A 20,168-nucleotide genomic window follows, 5' to 3' on the forward strand; every position below is an offset into this window, starting at 1 on the left:
TATAAATTTTAGATTTATCTTGTCAATTTATGTACATGTACTTACAGAGATTATGTTTGGCATCATGAAGATTCTATAAATCAAGTTGGGAAAGACTGATACCCTAATAGTATTTAGTATCTTCCAATCTTTGAACCATTAAATAGCTCTTCAGTTATTTAGGCCATCTTTAGTTTTTCCTGAAATGTTTGTAGTTTTCATGTTGTTCAGTTCCAGCTCTTTGTGACCCCATGGATTGCAGCATGCCAGGCTTCACTGTCCTTCACCATCTCCCAGAGTATTCTCAAACTCATGTCTGGTTCTAACTGCTGCTTCTTGACCTGAATACAGGTTTCTCAGGAGGCAGGTGAGGTGGTCTGGTATTTTATGTCAGGTCATGTATATACATATATGTATATATATGTATATATATACATGTATATATATCTATTGTGTTATAATCAGAAATCTTGTTTTTATTAGTTTTGCCTCATAGAATTTTCCGTTTTCTAATATATGGTCATTTTTTTAAATGTTTCATGTTTTGAATGAAGTTTATCTTTTATGATTAAGTTTTAAAGTTTGTTTCTTTATGGATAGTGTTATTTAGGACTTCAATATATTGACTTGGCTACTATCCACTAGATATGAATTGGACTGAAAATAATTCAGTCCAAATAATTGGACTGAAAATAATAACTGGGCTGAAAATAATGTTGGAGATACCATCCAAACATCTCATCCTCTGTCATCCTCTTCTCCTGCCTTCAATCTTCCCCAGCATCAGGGTCTTTTCCAATGAGTCAGTTCTTTGCATCAGATGATCAAAGTATTGGAGCTTCAGCTTCAGCATCAGTCCTTCCAATGAATTTTCAGGACTGATTTCCTTTAGGATGGACTGGATGGATCTCCTTGCATTCCAAGGGACTCTCAAACATCTGCAACACCACAGTTCAAAACATTAGCATTTATAATACATTTTGTAATAATACATAAAATTATAGATACCATTATGCCTGAATATTACTGAAAATACAGTCTCATATTTTACAATCTAAAGTCTTATAGTTTATTCTTTCTCTTTAATCCTTTACTTATCCTCTTCCTTAGAGATGAACCATGATATCGCCCCCAGACTTCCTACTGATACAAATAGTAACTCAGCAACCATTTCTATACTTCTCACTTTATGGATTTTTCTGGGATATGATACCCATATTTAATTTCATCTAGATTTATGGAAATACACCACTTTCTAGATGGACTCTAAGGTTTAGAGTCCCAGCCATAGTACACTACAGTTCCCATCTCGTTTTGTTCTTTCTAATATTACCCACCTTTTTCATTTTTGTCTTTTTAACAGGTATAAATTTTTGTCTCTTTTTTTTTTTTGAAGTAGAATTTGTTTGAAGAGATACATAATTTTTTATTATGGAGAAGTTTTATTACATCAAGCTATTTCATTTATTTGCTACTGCTAGACCACAAACCTTCATTACTTTTCTTTAATTTTTGTTGCTTGAATTAAAAATGTGAAATAAATGCATTAGTTATGAAGGCACCACAGTAGAACTCATACTGATATGAATGTCTCATATCAGTAAAGCCAAACAACATTAATTGAGCTAAGAGAAAGAGGCAATTTGATATATCACTTTTGTGTAAACAGTGACATGCAGAGCTGCTATTAGAATTCCTTAATATGTGGATAAGTTAAAACTCATCTTCCACTGCAGATTTAATGGATTACAATAGAATTACAGCAAATGAACCTTGCAGGTCCTTTAAACTTGATCAATCACAACATAATTGTCAAGGCAGAAAAACAATTGATTTTCATTAAGCTAGAAGGTAATTTATACTTGTTGTTAGGGAAAATTGCTATCAAGTTGTGATTTAAGAGTTTTTTTTTAAAACAATTAAAAACCTTGCTTAATTCACTGGTTTCATACAGGCAAGGAAGCTATTATAAAGTTATCAGTCTTACTCCATGTAAAATTGATATTATGACATACAACTATGAAAGTAAAAAATAGCTCTGTGTGTATTGTGTGTTAATGGGTAGCTGAAATATAGCCTGTAAAAAATATTTTATGGTAAAAGCAGGCTGAGTTGATACAATGTTGTTAGATTGGCTTCATATTTTTATGTATTTTAGGTTATCATATTTTTAAGTATTTTACCACTTTCATAAAACTTTATTTTCACTTTAAAAATATATTAGTGCATCTCTAGACTTCTTACAAATAGAAGAATTAGAAATAAAACCTTACCCTAACTTTAAGAATTGGCTTAAACATTCAGGTACTTGGTATTGTCACTGAGCGCTTGCTGTGTTTAGTTGCTCAGTCATGTCTGACTCTTTGTGACCCCAAGGACTGAAGTCCACCAGGCTCCTCTGTCCATGGGAATTCTCCAAGCAAGAATACTAGAGTGGGCTGCCATGCCCTCCTCCAGGAAATCTTCCCAACTGAGGGACTTAACCCAGGTCTCCCACATTGCAAGTGGATTCTTCACCATCTGAGCCCTGATATCAGAGAAGCCCTGATGTTGTCACTAACACATCTGTTTAATTAGAACAACAAAATATATATACTATCTTGAAATCTATTTCTTCCTTCCCTAAATTAGAGTATCATGAGTATAAAATATAGAAAAAAACTTTAAAAAAATTAAAAAATAAAAATAAATAAAATATAGAAAAAAACTTAACATGAAGTTTACTGGGATTCAGCCCTAAGATAATTGTTTAGCAAGTGTGATTTAGTGTTCAGGCCTAAAGTTTAAATCAGAATGGCACATGATTCTATGAATGTTTCCGAAGGCCTCACTACCTTGGGTTTATTCATATATGCTCTTTATGTAAATAAATATGTAATAAGCAGTTTTGTAATCTGCTTCTATCATTTTATTATGCATTGCGGTATTTTCAATGTCAATTATTGTATTTATTTAACATAATGCCATTTGGTGGTGTTGGTGATTTAATCGCTAAGTTGTGTCTGACTCTTATGACCCAATGGACTGTCGTCTGCAAGTCTCCTTTGTCCATGGGATTTTTCAGGCAAGAATGCTGGAGTGGGTTGCCATTTCCTTCACCAGGATATCTTCCCAACCCAGGGATCAAACCTGGGTCTTCTGCACTGCAAGCGGTCTCTTGCATTGCAGGTAGATTCTTTAACAGCCGAAACACCAGGGAAGCCTAATGCCAATTCGTATGCTCATATATAACATGGTCCTTAATTGCAATATAGATTTCCAGTGTATATGTAATACTTTATTTAATTTGTTTTCTATTGTTGATAAATTAATCTGTAGGCCTTAGGATCACCACATAACCATACTTTCTCTCCTGAAGCTACAGGAATCCTAGAGAAATGAAATAGCCTTCATAGTCAACAAAACCATCTGAGACACAGTTCTTGGGTACAAGTCAAAAATGACACAATGATCTTGGTTTGTTTCCAAGGTAAGCTGTTCATCACAGTAATGCAAGTCTATGCCCTTACCACTGATGCTGAAGAAGCTGAAATTGATCAGTTCTATGAAGACCTAGAAGAATTAACATCAAAGAAAGATGTTCTATTCATCAATGGGGATTAGAATGCGAAAGTAGGAAGTCAAGAGATACCTGGAGTAACAGCTAAGTTTGGGCCTTGGAGTACAAAATGAAGCAGGGCAAAGGCTAACTGAATTCTGCCAAGAAAATGCACTGGTCACAGGAAACACCCTTTTCAACAACCCAAGGGACAACTTTACATATGGACATCACCAAATGGTCAATATCAAAATCAAATTGATTACATTCTTTGTAGCCAAAAATGGAGACAATGTATATACGTCAGCAAAAATAAAGATCTGGAGCTGACTGTGGCTCAGATCATCAGCTTCTCATATCAAAATTCAGGTTTAAACTAAAGTGAGGAAAACCACCAGACCAGCCAGTTACGACTTAATTCAAATCCCCTATGAATATGCAGTAGCGGTAACAAAGAGATTCAAGGAATTAGATCTAGTTAATAGTGTGGTGGCTCAGAGTTTAAAGCGTCTGCCTCCAATGTGGGAGACCCGGGTTTGATCCCTGGGTCCGGAAGATCCCCTGGAGAAGGAAATGGCAACCCACTCCAGTATTCTTGCCTGGAGAATCCCATGGACGGAGGAACCTGGTAGGCTACAATCCATGGGGTCACAAAGAGTCGGACATGACTGAGTGACTTCACTTCACTTCACTTCACTTCTTCACTTCAATAGTGTGCTAGAAGAACTATGCACAGAGGTCAATAATATTGTAAAGGAGGCAGTGAACAAAATCATCACAAAGAAAAAGAAAATCAAGAAGGCATAGTGGTTATCTGAGGAGGCCTTACAAATAGCTGCAGAAAGATAAGAAACAAAAACAAGAGAGAAAGGGAAAGGTAGACCCAACTAAACGCAAAGTTCCAGGGAATAGTCAAGAGAGACAAGAAGGCCTTCTTCAATGAATGATGTAAAGAAATAGAGGAAAACAATAGAAGGGGAAAGACTAGAGATCTCTTCAGGAAAATTGGAAATATCAAGGGGAAATTTTGCCCAAATGGGCACAATAAAGAACAGAAATGATAAAGACCTAGTAGAAGCTGAAGAGGTCAAGAAGAGATAGAAAGAATACATGGAAGAACTGTACAAAAATGATCTTAATGAACCAGATAACTACAATGGTGTGGTCAGTCACCCAGAGCCAGACATTCTGGAGTGTGAAATCAGGTGGACCTTAGGAAGCACTGCTGTCAATAAAGATAGTGGATGCAATGGAATTCCAGTAGAGCTATTCAAACACTAAAAGATAATGCTATCAAAGTATTGCACTCAATGTGTCAGCAAATCTGGAAGATTGAACAGTGGCCACAGGACTGGAAAAGATCAATTCTCATCTCAATTCCCAAGAAGGGCAGTACTGAAGATTGTTCAAATCATCAGACAATTGCACTCATCTCCCATGCTAGTAGCATCATGCTTAAAAACTTGCATGCTAGGCTTCAGCATTGCATGAATCAAGAACTTCCAGATGTCCAATCTGGGTTTAGAAAAGGCAGAGAAATCAGAGATCAAATTGCTAACATTCACTGGATCATAGAGAAAGCAAGGGAGTTCCAGAAATACATCTGTGTCTATTTCATTGACTATGCTAAAGCCTTTGACTGTGTGCATCATAAGAAACTGTGGAAAGCTCTTAAGGAGATGGGAATAGCTGACCATCTTACCTGTCTCTTGAGAAACCTGTATGTGGGTCAAGAAGCAAAAGTTAGAACCATGTATGGGACAACTGATTGATTCAGGATTGAGAAAGGAGTACATCAAGGTTGTCTGTTTTTACCATGCTTCTCTGGTGGCACAGATGGTAAAGACTCTGTCTACATACGGGGAACTCAGGTTCGATCTCTGGGTTAGGAAGATCTCCTAGAAGAGGGCATGAAAACCCACTCCAGTACTTTTGTCTGGAGAATTCCATGGACAGAGAAACCAGGCAGGCTACAGTCTGTGGGTTGCAAAGAGTCAGACACAACTGAGCAGCTAACACTTGAGCACGTCATTAGAAATGCTGGGCTGGATGAGTTAAAAGCTGGAATCAAGATAGGCATGAGAAACACCAACAACCTCAGACATGCAGATGATACCACTCTAATGGCAGAAAGTGAAGATGAACTAAAGAGCCTGTTGATGAGGGTGAAGGAGGGGAATGAAAATGCCAGCTTAAAACTAAATATTAAAAAAAAAAAACAAAAAACAAAACTAAGATCATGGCATCCAACCCCATTACTTCATGGCAAGTAGAAGAGAAAAGGTGGAAGCAGTGACAGATTTCCTCTCCTTCGGCTCTAAAATCACTGTGGATGATGACAGCAGCCATGAAATCAGAAGACATTTGCTTCTTGACAGGAAAGTTATGATAAACCTAGATAGTGTGTTGAGAAGCAGAGACATCACTCTGCCGACAGAGGTCTGTAGAGTCAAGGCTTTGGTCTTCCTGGTGGTCATGTATGGTTGTGAGATCTGGAATATAAAGAAGGCAGAGCACCAAAGAATTGATGCCTTTGAACTGTGGTGCTAGAGAAGACTTCTGAGAATCCCTTGGGCAGTGGGGAGATCAAAGCAGTCAATCTTAAAGGAAACCAACCCTGAATACTCATTGGAAGGATTGATGCTGAAGCTGGAGTTCCAGTATTTTGGTCACCTGATGAGAACAGAGGACTCGTTGGAAAAGACCCTGATGCTGGGAAATACTGAGGGCAAAAGGAAAAGAGGGTGTCAGAGGATGAGATGGCTGGATAACATCACTGATGCAACGGACATGAAATTGGGCAAACTCCGGGAGATGGTAAGGGACAGGGAGGCCAGGAGTGCTGCAGTCCATGGGACTGCAAAAAGCTGGATAAGATTGGGCAACTGAACAACAACAATCATATAATAGAATGAATCAATGCAATTATAAATTATCCGTTTTCTTTGAAGCTCATGCAGTTTTCTGTCTTCAGAACTTGAAAGTATTTTAATTTTTTTTAGATAAAATAGATAAAATAGATAAAATAAACCAAATATTCTTTTTGTGATTTTTAAATGTTAAAATGTGTTTTTTATATGTTAAAATGAAAAAGAAATGCATTATTAAATAAATCCCAAACCTTTAAATATACCTTGATTCTTCATTACTTTTTATTTAAGGGAACTGTAAAGTGCTTCTTTCTTATTCTGTTAGGAGGGGCTAGTGGGGCGACAGTATTTTTCACTCACAAAGAAAAAAGTTTGAAAATTGGGAGCAAAAGTAATTTTTTTTCCACCACTTTTCTTTTCCAATGTTATGCTTACCTTTCTTATTATAACTTTATATTTATTAATATAATATCTACATAATTCCCACTTAAAAATGAATAAACAGAATATCTACCTATCAAATAGATATTTGATAACTGACAAAGGTAAAAAATGTCATGAATCAAATTTTACTTCTGCACAACAAACTATCCATAAAACAAAAAGACAACTTATGTAATGAGAGAAAATATTTGCAAGCTACAGATATGATAAGGGGTTAATATCCAAAACATACAAGAAACTCATATGTCTCACTAACAAAAAACCAAATAACTCAATTAAAAAATGGGCAAAGACCCTGAAGATTTTTTTTTTTCAAGACATACAAATGGCCACTAGGTACATGGAAATACACTCAACATCACTACTCATTAGGCAAATGAAAATCAAAAGCGCAATGAGATATTAATTTTTCAGACAACCTGCTAGGATGTCTTTTATCAAAAAGATGAGAGATAAACAAATGTCAGAGTGGTTGTAGAGAAAAGGGACCCTTGCACAGTTGGTGAGAATGTAAATTAGTGCAGAATCTAGGAAAAACAATTTGGAGGTTCCTCAAAAACTAAAAATAGAGCCATTTATGACCCCAGCAGTCCCACTTCTGGATATATATCCAGAGGAAATGAAATCAGTTTCTCAAAGAGATGCTTTCTTTTCCATGTTGAAGGTGATGTTCTTCATAATATTCAAGATATGTAAACAATGAAAGTGTCCAATGACAGTTGAATGGCTAGAGAAGATGTGAAGAGAAGTTATATGTGTGAGAAGTTTTATATACATATACATATATATATGTATATAAATAATACAGAACCTTAACAAAGAAATTCTGAATTCTGATATTTGTGACAATGTGGATAAACCTAGAGAGCATTATGCTAAATGAAATAAGCAAGACAGAAAGAAAAATACTACCTGATATCACTTTTATGTGGGACCTAAAAATAAGAGTTCAAACACATAGAAACAGTAGAATGGTGGTTTCCAGGGCCTGGGGATAGGGGAAATAGGGAGAGGATGGTGAACCAATACTTTCAGTTATAAGATGCATGAAGTCTGAAGATCTAATGTATAATATGGTGACTACCACTATCAGTATTAAAAGGTTAAATTTTTCTAAATAGGCAGAACTTAAGTTCTGTCTCAAAAAAAAAAAAAAATAGGTGAAGTAAGTGTTCAAGTTGGTTCCAGTGTGTGTGTTTTTTTTTTTTTTTACACTTTTCCTGGATGCCTGTTGATTACATAAAATTTGGAAACAAGTATAATGATTACAATGATTCAGAAATCTGAAACTATAATAATAAGATATTTGTGATATCTCAGACATCTAACTATGAAGTTAGTTTACAAAGTACTTTTTATTGGAAAATTTCCTAAATGAATAAAAGTTATGAAACAAGGTTGAGACGTACCACTTTAAATTAATATTGAATAATGAGTTTGATTAATTTTAAAGTGAGTTATCAAAAATTTGCTATATTTAATCAATTATACAAATTGTATGTCATTTATATGTATATATAAACCCATTTTTATGTTATTTATATATACATAAACAATTTATATTTTGTTTGTTTATATTTGTATATAAAATATTTGTTTATATTTATATACAAGCAATTTATATATATATATAAAACCCATTTTTCACCTTGCATTTATGTTAAAATGGGCTTCCCCAGTCGTTCAGTGGTAAAGAATCTGTCTGCCTGCAGGAATCATAGGAGACTCATGTTCTGTCCCTGGGTCAGGAAGATCCCCTGGAGGAGGGCATGGCAACCCACTCCAGTATTCTTGCCTGGAGAATCCCATAGACAGAGAGTGTGGCAGGTTACAGTAAATGGGGTCACAAACAGTCAGACACAACTAAATGACAGAACATGCAAGCGAATAGTATTCCAGTAACAATATCATAAGTTCATAAAAATCAAAGTCCAAACTGAAAATGTTATGGACCTAACAGAAGCAGAAGCTATTAAGAAGAGGTGCAAGAATACACAGAACTATACAAAAAAGACCTTCATTACCCAGATAACCAAGATGGTGTGATCATTCACCTTGAGTCAGACATCCCAGAATGTGAAGTCAAATGAGCCTTAGGAAGCATCACTACGATAAAGTTAAAGAAGGTGATGGACTTCCAGTTGAGCTATTTCAAATCCTAAAAGATGATGCTGTGAAATTGCTGCACTCAATATGCCAGCAAATTTAAAAAACTCAGTAGTGGCCACAGGACTGGAAAAGGTCAATTTTCATTCCAATTCCAAAGAAAGGCACTGCCAAAAATGTTCAAACTACTGCACAATTGCACTCAACTCACACCCTAGCAGTGAAAGTCACTCAGTAATGTCTGACTCTTTGCGACCTCATGCACTATGCAGTCCATGGAATTCTCCAGGCAGGAATCCTGAAGTGGGTAGCCTTTTCCTTCTCCAGGGGATCTTCCCAACCCAAGATCAAACCCATGTCTCCTGCATTGCAGGCAGATTGTTTACCAGTTGAGGCACAAGTAATGCTCAAAATTCTGCAAGCCAGGCTTCAATAGTACGTGAACTGTGAACTTCCAGATGTTCAAGCTGGACTTAGAAAAGGCAAAGGAACCAGATATCAAATTGCCAAAATCCATTGGATCATCAAAAAATCAGGAGAGTTCCAGGAAAACATCTACTTCTGCTTTATTGACTATGCCAAAGACTTTGACTTTGTGGATCACAACAAACTATGAAAAATTCTTTAAGAGTTGGGAATACCAGACCATCTTACCTGTTTCCTGAGAAATCTGTATGCAGATCAAGAAGCAACACTTAAAACTAGCCGTGGAAAAACAGACTGGTTCCAAATTGGGAAAGGGGTACGTCAAGGCTGTATACTGTCACCCTGCTTATTTAACTTATATACAGAGTGCATCATGAGAAATGCTGGGCTGGATGAAGCACAAGCTGGAATCAAGACTGCTAGGAGAAATATCAATAACCTCAGATACACAGATGACAACACCCTTATGGCAGAAAGCAAAGAAGAACTAAAGAGCCTCTTGATGAAAGTGAAAGAGGAGAGTGAAAAAGTTGGCCTAAAACTCCACCTTCAAAAAACTAAAATCATGGCATCTGGTCCCATCACTTCATGGCAAATAGATCAGAAACAATGGAAACAGTGACAGACTTTTTTTTTGCTCCAAAATCACTGCAGATGGTGACTGCAGCCAGGAAATTAAAAGACACTTGCTCCTTGGAAGAAAAGCTATGACCAACCTAGACAGCATATTAAAAAGCAGAGACATTACTCTGCCAATAAAGTCTGTCTTGCCAAAGCTATGACTTTTCCAGTAGTCATGCATGGATACCATAAAGAGAGTTGGACCATAAAGAAAGCTGAATGCTGAAGAATAAATGCTTCTGAGCTGTGGTGTTGAAGAAGACTCTTGAGAGTCCCTTGGACTGCAAGAAGATACAACCAGTCCATCCCAAAGGAAATCAGTCTTGAATATTCATTGGAAGGACTGATGCTGAAGTTGAAACTGCAATTCTTTGGCCACCTGATGCAAAGAACTGACTCACTGGAAAGGACCCCGATGCTGTGAAAGATTGAAGGGAGGAGGAGAAGGGGATGACAGATGGTGAGACGGTTGGATGGCATCACTGACTCAAGGGACATGAGTTTGAGCAAGCGCCGGGAATTGGTGGACAGGGAAGCCTGGCATGCAGCAATCCATGGGGCCGCAAAGAGTCGAGCCACGACCGAGTGAATGAACTGAACTGAAAATACTAAAATAGATCATGCAATAAGTCAATTCACCTGGTAACAAGGGGTGTATTTCAGAGACCTCATTCTGAGAGTCCTGTCAGGAAGAATGTAGCTCAACTAAATCCACAGAAACTCAAAATGTTTTCTCACAGATAAATGGTACAAGAGAGGAATCTTTCTTGCATTTTTCAATATAAAACTTATGATATAGTTTCTATTTATGTTGTATCTTTTGTTCTGGCATCTGAGACCTATATCCTTTGGTGTCCCCAAATGATAGGCTTAAGGTTCTTCAAATTCCTCATAGTCTCCAACAGAAGCAATGTCTGACAGTTGCCTCTGACTTATTGGCATACATCTCCTGCTCCATCTCCATGCAATTCTCCTTGAGGTTCACTGAGTTGTGAACTACACAGTCCTCAAATTGACCTTGAATACACTCCACATTTTTGCCCACTCCCCAGGGTTGAGTTTCTGCTTACATTTTCTCTCTATAGTATTACACTTGTACTCCTTTTCTTGTAGACCTATAATTCTGCCCTGACAACCAACCAGTGTTTGAATCTTTGGTGCCCTTCTTGAGTTTGGTCAGTTCCTTTCTCAGGAAATAGAAATGCCTCTAAGCATCTTGCCAGCTTTCTGCATATTTATTTTGATCCACCTCCCAATAGAAAAAAGTCTAAGTTCTGAAACACCATCTTAATTTGACAGTAATTACTTCTACATTGCCCATTTTGTTGAACCCCACAGCCATAGGCAAAATTCCTTTATTGCTAGAGGTAAATTTGAAATCCTGATACAAATTTTGATTCTACTCAAAAACTGTCATAATCATTTTGGGTTCTTTACCTTTCTTTATCAACACTTGGCTTTGTTTTCCTCTTCTCATGTCTAAGACATGTGGATTATCTCCAAGCATTACAGACAATAATATTCACTTCATGTTTTCATCACCAACTATAACCTTGTACATCTTGCTGTCAGGACTCTGTTAAAACACCAATTTAAAGAATTTATATCAAAAAGAATATTAGCTAAGAACGTTCTATTATATCACCTGTCTAGGTATTCTGAATTCTATTTCACAAGCAAGTTATGTGACCAAAAACTATGCACTTGGAAGTCATTAACTCCTCTTGCAACTTAAAACATCTTCAACAATCCATATTTTAATGTTGTATATTCAGGTTTAATTGTAAGTCAATATAGAAAATAGTCACACAAAAAATATTTTGTATCTTCTTTAAAAACATTCTAAGATTCATTTGAACTAAACATTACTGGAAGTCTAGCAAGAAAAAAATAATAGGCACCAATGATACAAAGTAGATTAAACTTAATTCATTATCTTCAAGGTATTTATAGCCAAAGAATTTGGGAAGGGGAGGAAGGAGAGGAGACAAGGTATGTAAACAAACACTTATGTCACACATTGTCCCTTTGATGACATTCTATATCCTAAATGAATTTTATTGAATTAATAATTTAATACATTAAGTAAATGTATTACTCCCTTCAACCTTTCATTTAGTAATGAGAAACATATTCTCTGCCATTGATGACTTATCAGAAAGTAGAATTTAATTGTAAACTCAAGGTAGGCTATTTATTGGTCACAGTGATAGAAGGGGTTGATTTCTTCTTTATATATATTTTGCTATTACTACACATAGTCTTGGGCTTTCCTAGTGGCTCAGTCGGTAAAGAATCTGCTTGCAATGTAGGAGACCTGGGTTCAGTCCCTGGAAGATCCCCGAAGGAGGGGATGGCAACCCACTCCAGTATTCTTGCCTGGAGAATCCCCATGAGCAGAAGAGCCTGGTAGGGCTGCAGTCCATGTGGTCACAAAGAGTCAGACACGACTGAACAACTAAGCACATCACAGCACACATAGTCTTATTATATACAGGGTAAAACATCATTTTTAAATCATAAAGAGTAAAGCTAAATGGGTTTCTAAAATATGTACTCATAAATTTTCTGAATTTGCCCTACCTACCAGGGTAAAACCCAGTTTTTCCCACTACCAGTCCCTCCTACATGGAAACTTACACAAGCCTCTTAACTTCATCCATCAGAGGGCAGACCGAAGAAGCAAGAAGAACCACAGTCCCAGAGTGGCTAAAACAAAAATCATTTTACAGAAAGTTAATCATGATGAAAAAGCAGAAAGTTATGTTGCAGATGAAGGGACAAGATAAAACCCCAGTTCAGTTCAGTACAGTCGCTCAGTCGTGTCCAATTCTTTGAGACACGTGGACTGCAGAACGCCAGGCCTCCCTGTCTATCACCAATTCCTGGAGCTTGCTCAAACTCATGTCCATCGAGTCAGTGATGCCATCCAATGATCTCATCCTTTGTCGTCCCCTTCTTCCCCTGCCTTCAATCTTTCCCAGCATCAGGGTCTTTTCAAATGAGTCAGTTCTTCGCATTTGGTGGCCAAAGTATTGGCGCTTCAACTTCAGCATCAGTCCTTCCAATGAATATTCAGGACTGATTTCCTTTAGGATGGACTGGTTCAGTCTCCTTGCAGTCTAAGGGCAGTCCAGGAGTCATCTCCAACACCACAATTCAAAAGCATCAATTCTTCAGCGCTCAGTTTTCTTTATGCTCCAACTCTCACATCCACACATGTTCCAAACCATAGCTTTGGCAAGATGGACCTTTGTTGGCAGAGTAACATCTCTACTTTTTAATATGCTGTCTTGGTTTGTCATAGCCTTTCTTCCAAGGAGCAAGCATCTTTTGATTTCATGGCTGCAATCACCACCTGCAGTGATTTTGGAACCCCCCAAAATATAATCTCTCACTGTTTCCATTGTTTCCTATCTATTTGCCATGAAATGTTGCGACTGGGTGCCATGATTTTAGCTTTTAAAGTGTTGAGTTGTAAGCCAGCCTTTTCACTCTCCTCTTTCACTTTCATCGAAGCTCTTCAGTTTCTCTTCACTTTCTGCCATAATGGTGATGTCATCTGCATATATCAGGTTACTGATAGTTCTCCTGACAATCTTGATTCCAGCTTAACAACTAAATGCAGAGGAAATAAGCAACCTTCCAGCAATGGAATTCAGAATAATGAAAGTGAAGGTGATTCAAGATCTCAGGAAAACAATGGAGAAAATGCAAGAAATATTTACCAAAGACCTTACAAAAACCAAAGAACAAACAGAGATGACTAATACAGTAGAAGGAATCAATAGCAGAATAACTGTGGCAGAAGAACAGATAAATGACCTGGAGGACAGAATGGTGGAAATCACTGTGGCTGAACAAAATATAGAAACAAGAATGAAAAGAAATGAAGACAGCCTGAGAGACCTCTGGGACAACATTAAATGTACCAGCATTCACATTTAGGGGTCACAGGAGGAGAAGAGAGAGAGAAAGGACCTGAGAAAATGTTTGAAGAGTTAATAGCTGAAATCTCCCCTAATATGGGAAAGGAAACAGTCAACGAAGTGTGCACAAGGGATGCACAGACAGTCTCAAGCAGGATAAACCCAAGGAGGAATATACCAAGGCACATAGTAATCAAACTGACAAAAGTTAAAGACAAAATATTAAAGCAACAAGGGAAACATGATAAATAACATACAAGGAGACTCCCATCAGCTGTCAGTGGATTTCTCAACAGAAACTGTACAAGCCAGAAGGGAATGGTAGGATATATTTAAAATGATGAAAGAAAGAACCTACAACCAAGAATACTCTACCCAGCAAGACTCTCATTCAAATTTGATGGAGAAATCAAAAGCTTTCCAGACAAGCAAAAGTTAAGAGCATTCAGCACCACCAAACCAGCTTTACAACAAATGCTGAAGGAACTTCTCTAGGCAGGAAACACAAGAGAAGGAAAAGACCTGCAGAAAAGAAACCTGAACCAAAATTACCTTAAATGTAAATGGATTAAATTTACCTATGAAAAGACATAGACTGGCTGGGCAGATGAAAACATATGCATGTATGCACTTCCACTTAGCACATCACTCTGCTTGACCTCCCCCCCCAAATTGTATGTAGTTATTTTATATTGTTAAGTTTACTCAGGTTCACTTTATGGCTTGCAATTATAATTACCTTTTGGGTTTTTTTTTTTTTTTGGTCTGGCTATTGATTGTGGAAACTGATAAACATGTTTCACTATTATGATTATGTAGCTATTACTCACTTGGGCTTCCTTGGTGGCTCAGACAGTAAAGAATCCACCTGCAACGTGGGCGACCTGGGTTAAACCCCAGGGTAGGGAGGATCCCCTGGAAGAGGGCATGGCAACCCACTCCAGTAACCTTGCCTGGAGAATCCCCGTGGACAGAGGAACCTGGCAGGCTGCAGTTGACAGGGTGACAAAGAGTCAGACATGACTAAGTGACTAAGCACACACAGCGCACTCACTTAATACCATTATATCATGATTGGTCAAAAGAAAAATAATAGAACTCTATATCATGATTTAATAGAAAAACCTGTAATCACTTTTAAAATGCAGATGCATATCAGAATTATCTTGAAAGTCTTTGAAAAATACAAATGCCCAGGTACTGCTTTTATATCTCCAGAGACCCAGATATGTTTCTAATGAGCAGTCATGGTTAAAAACATCTGGACTATATGATGATCTTTTTACTTTTATCTAGTTTGTTTTACTTTTTCATATTCAGTGCTTCCATTTCATTTAGTTGATGGTTTACAATTTCTTAATCTCTCTTTTTTTTTTTGATGTTCTTTCTTAAACCTTTATCACATGTAGTAGAAAAGTTTTTGTATATGTATATGTATGTATATATATAGACATAAGTGTCTCTTTCTATATGTATATAGACATAAATATGTATAATATATACATTTTGGAAAATATATGAATTTTGCCTAAAAAAATTTATGACATTTTGATTCCACTTGTTTGACTTAGTATGAATAGAATGCTAGATTTCTAATAAAAAAAAATAGACATGTAGCAAGCAACAAAGGTTTACTGTTTAGCACAGAGAAATATAGCCAATATCTTGTAATAACCTATATTGGGAAATAATTTCAAAAATGATATACATGTATATGAATAACTGAATCACCTCGCTGTGTACCTGCATCATTGTAAGTCAACGATACCTCCATAAAACATATATGTTAAGAAATAAATCAGTTCTGGCTTCAGCTTCAAAATGTAGAAGGCTTGGAATGGTCATCCTTAGAACAAGAAAATTCTCAACAAATTGAAATTCAGTGACTTTTCTGGAACCTGTCAGGGAACTACATTGGCTTGGCAAATTGCCACAGTAAAATCTGAAGAGACATTTGAATACAGAGTGTCACAACTGGGATCTGCTTACTTGGAGCAGAAGCTTCTGGAAATACCAACTGATAGGAATATTTAAATTTTAATTTTTCTGATTTCTTAAAAGCTGAGAGATTTAAAAAATGCCAGGACTGGGAAATGTCCTGTAGTCTGAGTTTGTGGTGATGGTGAGCACACTTTTATGCATTTGTCTCCAGGAATCCCACTAGCTTCTCAGAGTAGAGAGTCAAGAAACATTCTCCTCTCTTGGCTCTGTCAAGAGAAGGGGAAGAATAATTGTTGTGAAATATACCCAGAATATGTTCTCTCTATTAAAAACAAAAATAAAAACTGTACTCTGCAGATGACTTTGCCAGTGCTTTATCCTTTACTGCCGATGGAAGAACATTTCCCTAATTTCACACCCTTATAACCTTCCTGCCCCAACTACAGGGAAGGAGAAAGTTTGGAAACTCTTTGACTGTCATAATACAGGGACACAAGTCCACTAAATGACTGAGATTTAAACATAAGATTATAGAACACTTACCTCCTCCATGCCTAACACCAATGTGACTCTAGTATAACACTCAGTTCAGTTCAGTTCAGTCGCTCAGTCGTGTCCGACTCTTTGCGACCCCATGAATCGCAGCACGCCAGGCCTCCCTGTCCATCACAAACTCCCGGAGTTTACTCAAACTCATTCCCATCGAGTCAGTGATGCCATCCAGCCATCTCATCCTCTGTTGTCCCCTTCTCCTCCTGCCCCCAATCCCTCCAGGCATCAGGGTCTTTTCCAATGAGTCAAGTCTTTGCATGAGATGGCCAAAGTATTGGAGTTTCAGCTTCAGCATCAGTCCTTCCAATGAACACCCAGGACTGATCTCCTTCAGGATAGACTGGTTGGATCTCCTTGCAGTCCAAGGGACTCTCAAGAGTCTTCTCCAACACCACAGTTCAAAAGCATCAATTCTTCAGTGCTCAGCTTTCTTCACAGTCCAACTCTCACATCCATACATGACCACTGGAAAAACCATAGCCTTGACTATCTAGACCTTTGCTGGCAAAGTAGTACCTCTGCTTTTTAATATGCTATCTGGATTTATCATAACTTTCCTCCCAAGGAGCAAGCGTCTTTTAATTTTATGGCTGCAATCACCATCTGCAGTGATTTTGGAGCCCAAAAAATAAAGTCTGACACTGCTTCCACTGTTTCCCCATCTATTTGCCATGAAGTGATGGGACCAGATGCCATGATCTTCATTTTCTGAATGTTGAGCTTTAAGCCAACTTTTTCACTCTCCTCTTTCACTTTCATCAGGAGGCTTTTTAGTTCCTCTTCACTTTCTGCCCTAAGGGTGGTGTCATCTACATTTCTGAGGTTATTGATATTTCTCCTGGCAATCTTGATTCCAGCTTGTACTTCTTCCAGCCCAGCGTTTCTCATGATGTACTCTGCATATAAGTTAAATAAGCAGAGTGACAATATACAGCCTTGATGTACTCCTCTTCCTATTTGGAACCAGTCTGTTGTTCCATGTCCAGTTCTAACTGTTGCTTCCTGACCTGCATATAGGTTTCTCAAGAGGTGGGTCAAGTGGTCTGGTATTCCCATCTCTTTCAGAATTTTCCAGTTTATTGTGATCCACACAGGCAAAGTCTTTGGCATAGTCAATAAATCAGAAATAGATGTGTTTCTGGAACTCTCTTGCTTTTTTTAATATATCCCCTTAAATAGAAACTTTTTCAGACAAAAACTGAGGGAATATATCCCTAGCAGACCTCCCATCAGAGAAACATGAAAAGAAGTTCTTCAGGGAGAGGGAAACTTTTATTGGTCAGATCTACCATGAAAGGGAGAATGTCAAAGAAGGACTAAATTAAGTTAAAACGTAAGACCTTTTATTTTTACCATTAATCTATAATTATAAAAATTAATATAGAATGTTTTTATAAAGCATGGATGTTAGAATAATGCCATTGTTATAGATGTTCTGCTAAAAGAACAAGTGAAATGCAGCCAAGTAAATTAGTCAATTAAAACCAAAGACCTGGAAAAGTAAGCAAACAAGAAAACAAGAGAAAAAAAAAAAAGTAGAAGTAGCTGCAAACATGGTAAGTTCTAATTCATCTATATCAATAATACTTTATTTTTCTTCCAATTTTATTGAGATATAATTGACATGTAGGATGTATAAGTTGAAGGTGCACAGCATAATAATTTGACTTTACACACATCATGAAATGATCACCATGGTAAGTTTAATGAGCTCCATTGTCTGCTATAAATACAAAACAAATGAAAAAGAAAAAGAAAAATTTTTTTTCTTGTGATGAAAACTCTTAGAACTTACTTATTAACAATTTTTCATATATTTTAGAACTTTCATTTTGTGAAAAATGTCATTGGTATTTTAATAGAGATTGCATTATCTATAAATTGCATTTAGTAGTATGGTCATTTTAACTATATTTTCTTCTTCCAGTCCATAAGTATGGTATATGTTCCCATTTGTTTATAGTTGTTTTTTTTTTTTAACTGAGCTTCTTTTTCAAGTGGCAATGGTACAAGTGGGTGTTCTTTTAAATGTGAATTGTCTTAATGCATCAATTAATTGAAATATACATATATCCTTTCTCTACAAATTCCTGTGTTAGACACAGGTAGCCCTAGGAAATATAGTTAAGGGATTCTGTTGTACTTTGATACCATTAGCTTTGTATGTTTGCCTTATGCCATGCTTTTAGATAAATCACAACAGCAGATTTTATATCAGTTCATACATTTTGACTCTAAATGTTTGTGGTTTCTAAATAAAAGTTAAAGGATAAAAGTTGACAGTTTCATGCTAAGTATTATATGGTATCCATTATTTGTATGGCAGTATATCATTGTAATCAAAAGGAGCTGTGGAAGCTGGTATGCATATGGTTTTGACCAAAAAATACTTTCTATTAAAATAAATTATTTTCATTTTTGCAAGATGACCTACTGCCATAACTCATATTCTGCACAATAAAAGAGCAGCATAAGGCTACAGTGTTTATTTTCTAACTGAAATATTTGCTATGCAATTCTCTTATGTTTTTTCCATGAATTTCACATATTTGATTTCTAGTTAATTTGTCACATATAACTTTATCTGCACAACTTAAATCATGTCAGACATTATAAATCTTTTTAAGGACAACTTTCTTTTCTTACAACTCCTTTATGTGGGTGCAAGGCATTTTTCCTATAGAAAACCTAAGTTATTTTCATTCTTTTGGGTCTCCAAATTGGTAGTTTTCTTTGGGAAACTACCCGCTCTACCAATGATGTCATAGTAATATTTGGCAATCAATAGTTTTAATATTGTAAAGCAGTATGCAATGCAACTAATTTACATAATATATAATATGTTGCCTTAGAGACCTATATCATTATGTTTTGGCTTAATTAACATTTTCTTCCAATTACCATTAGCCCTCAGCATCCACAGGGCCCACATCTGTGGATTCAACCAACCATAGATTGCATACTAAAATCATTCCCTGCAAATACATAGGGACAACTCTAATCCATTCTCTGCAACTTTATTTTTACCATATATAGTAAAATGCCTTAATTCATATTATTTAAAATGTGATTCAAAGCTCTTATTTATTAGTGTATGTCATGGACCAGCAAATCTTTTTGTAAAGAACCAGATAGTAAATATTTCAGATTTTGCATGTCATACAGTCTTTGTTGCTGACACGGACAATGAACAAATATATGTCGCTGTGTTCTAATCAAACGTTATTTATGGACCCTGAAATTTAAGTTTCATATGTCATGAAATATTATTTTTAATTTTTTTCAGTCATTCAGTCATTTTAATATAGCTCATAGCCTGTGCAAAAACAAAGACTGGATTTTCCATAAACTGTAATTTGTCCATTCTTATACATTAATAATAATTAAATCTAGAACTAGACTTTTACAGAAAAAAATCAGATTTTTGACTCAGTATTTAAAGACTTTTATGTTACTAAATTTTCATTATACATTAGTTTTTAAAATTTGCAGTAGTTTCTGCCAGACAGAACATTATTACAGACTCTTCTTAAGAAATTTGTGAGAATGAAGATTGCAGTGGAAAAAACTAATTTATTAGAACAAATCAGGTTTGGTTTAAATTTGACCTGGTTTCTTACTAGTTTTAAAAGTTATGCTGCCTTTCTAATCCTCTGTTTCCTTACCTAAACTCTGAAGAAAACATTTTAAAAATTTAAGATAATTGTGAGGATTGAACATAATATATGTAAAGTCATTCAGTAGTTCATAGCTATCATAATA

General features: G+C 36.3%; 1 long non-coding RNA gene across 2 annotated transcripts in view; it reads right to left on the reverse strand.

Moving 5' to 3' along the window:
* Positions 1–857: 857 nt before the first annotated feature.
* Positions 858–20,168, reverse strand: part of LOC122674609 — a 47,474-nt gene continuing 28,163 nt past the window's right edge. Inside the window, exons 1-3 of one of the 2 annotated variants that reach the window (XR_006335008.1) lie at positions 12,625–12,681; positions 11,422–11,560; positions 858–917 (exon numbers count right to left, since the gene is read on the reverse strand). This is a non-coding gene — a long non-coding RNA (uncharacterized LOC122674609). Of the gene's footprint in view, positions 918–11,421; positions 11,561–12,624; positions 12,682–20,168 lie in introns of those variants that run through there. The other variant, XR_006335007.1, reaches the window with a different exon arrangement.

Source organism: Cervus elaphus, chromosome 18 (genome assembly GCF_910594005.1).
Source record: "Cervus elaphus chromosome 18, mCerEla1.1, whole genome shotgun sequence".
Taxonomy (NCBI): Eukaryota; Metazoa; Chordata; class Mammalia; order Artiodactyla; family Cervidae; genus Cervus; species Cervus elaphus.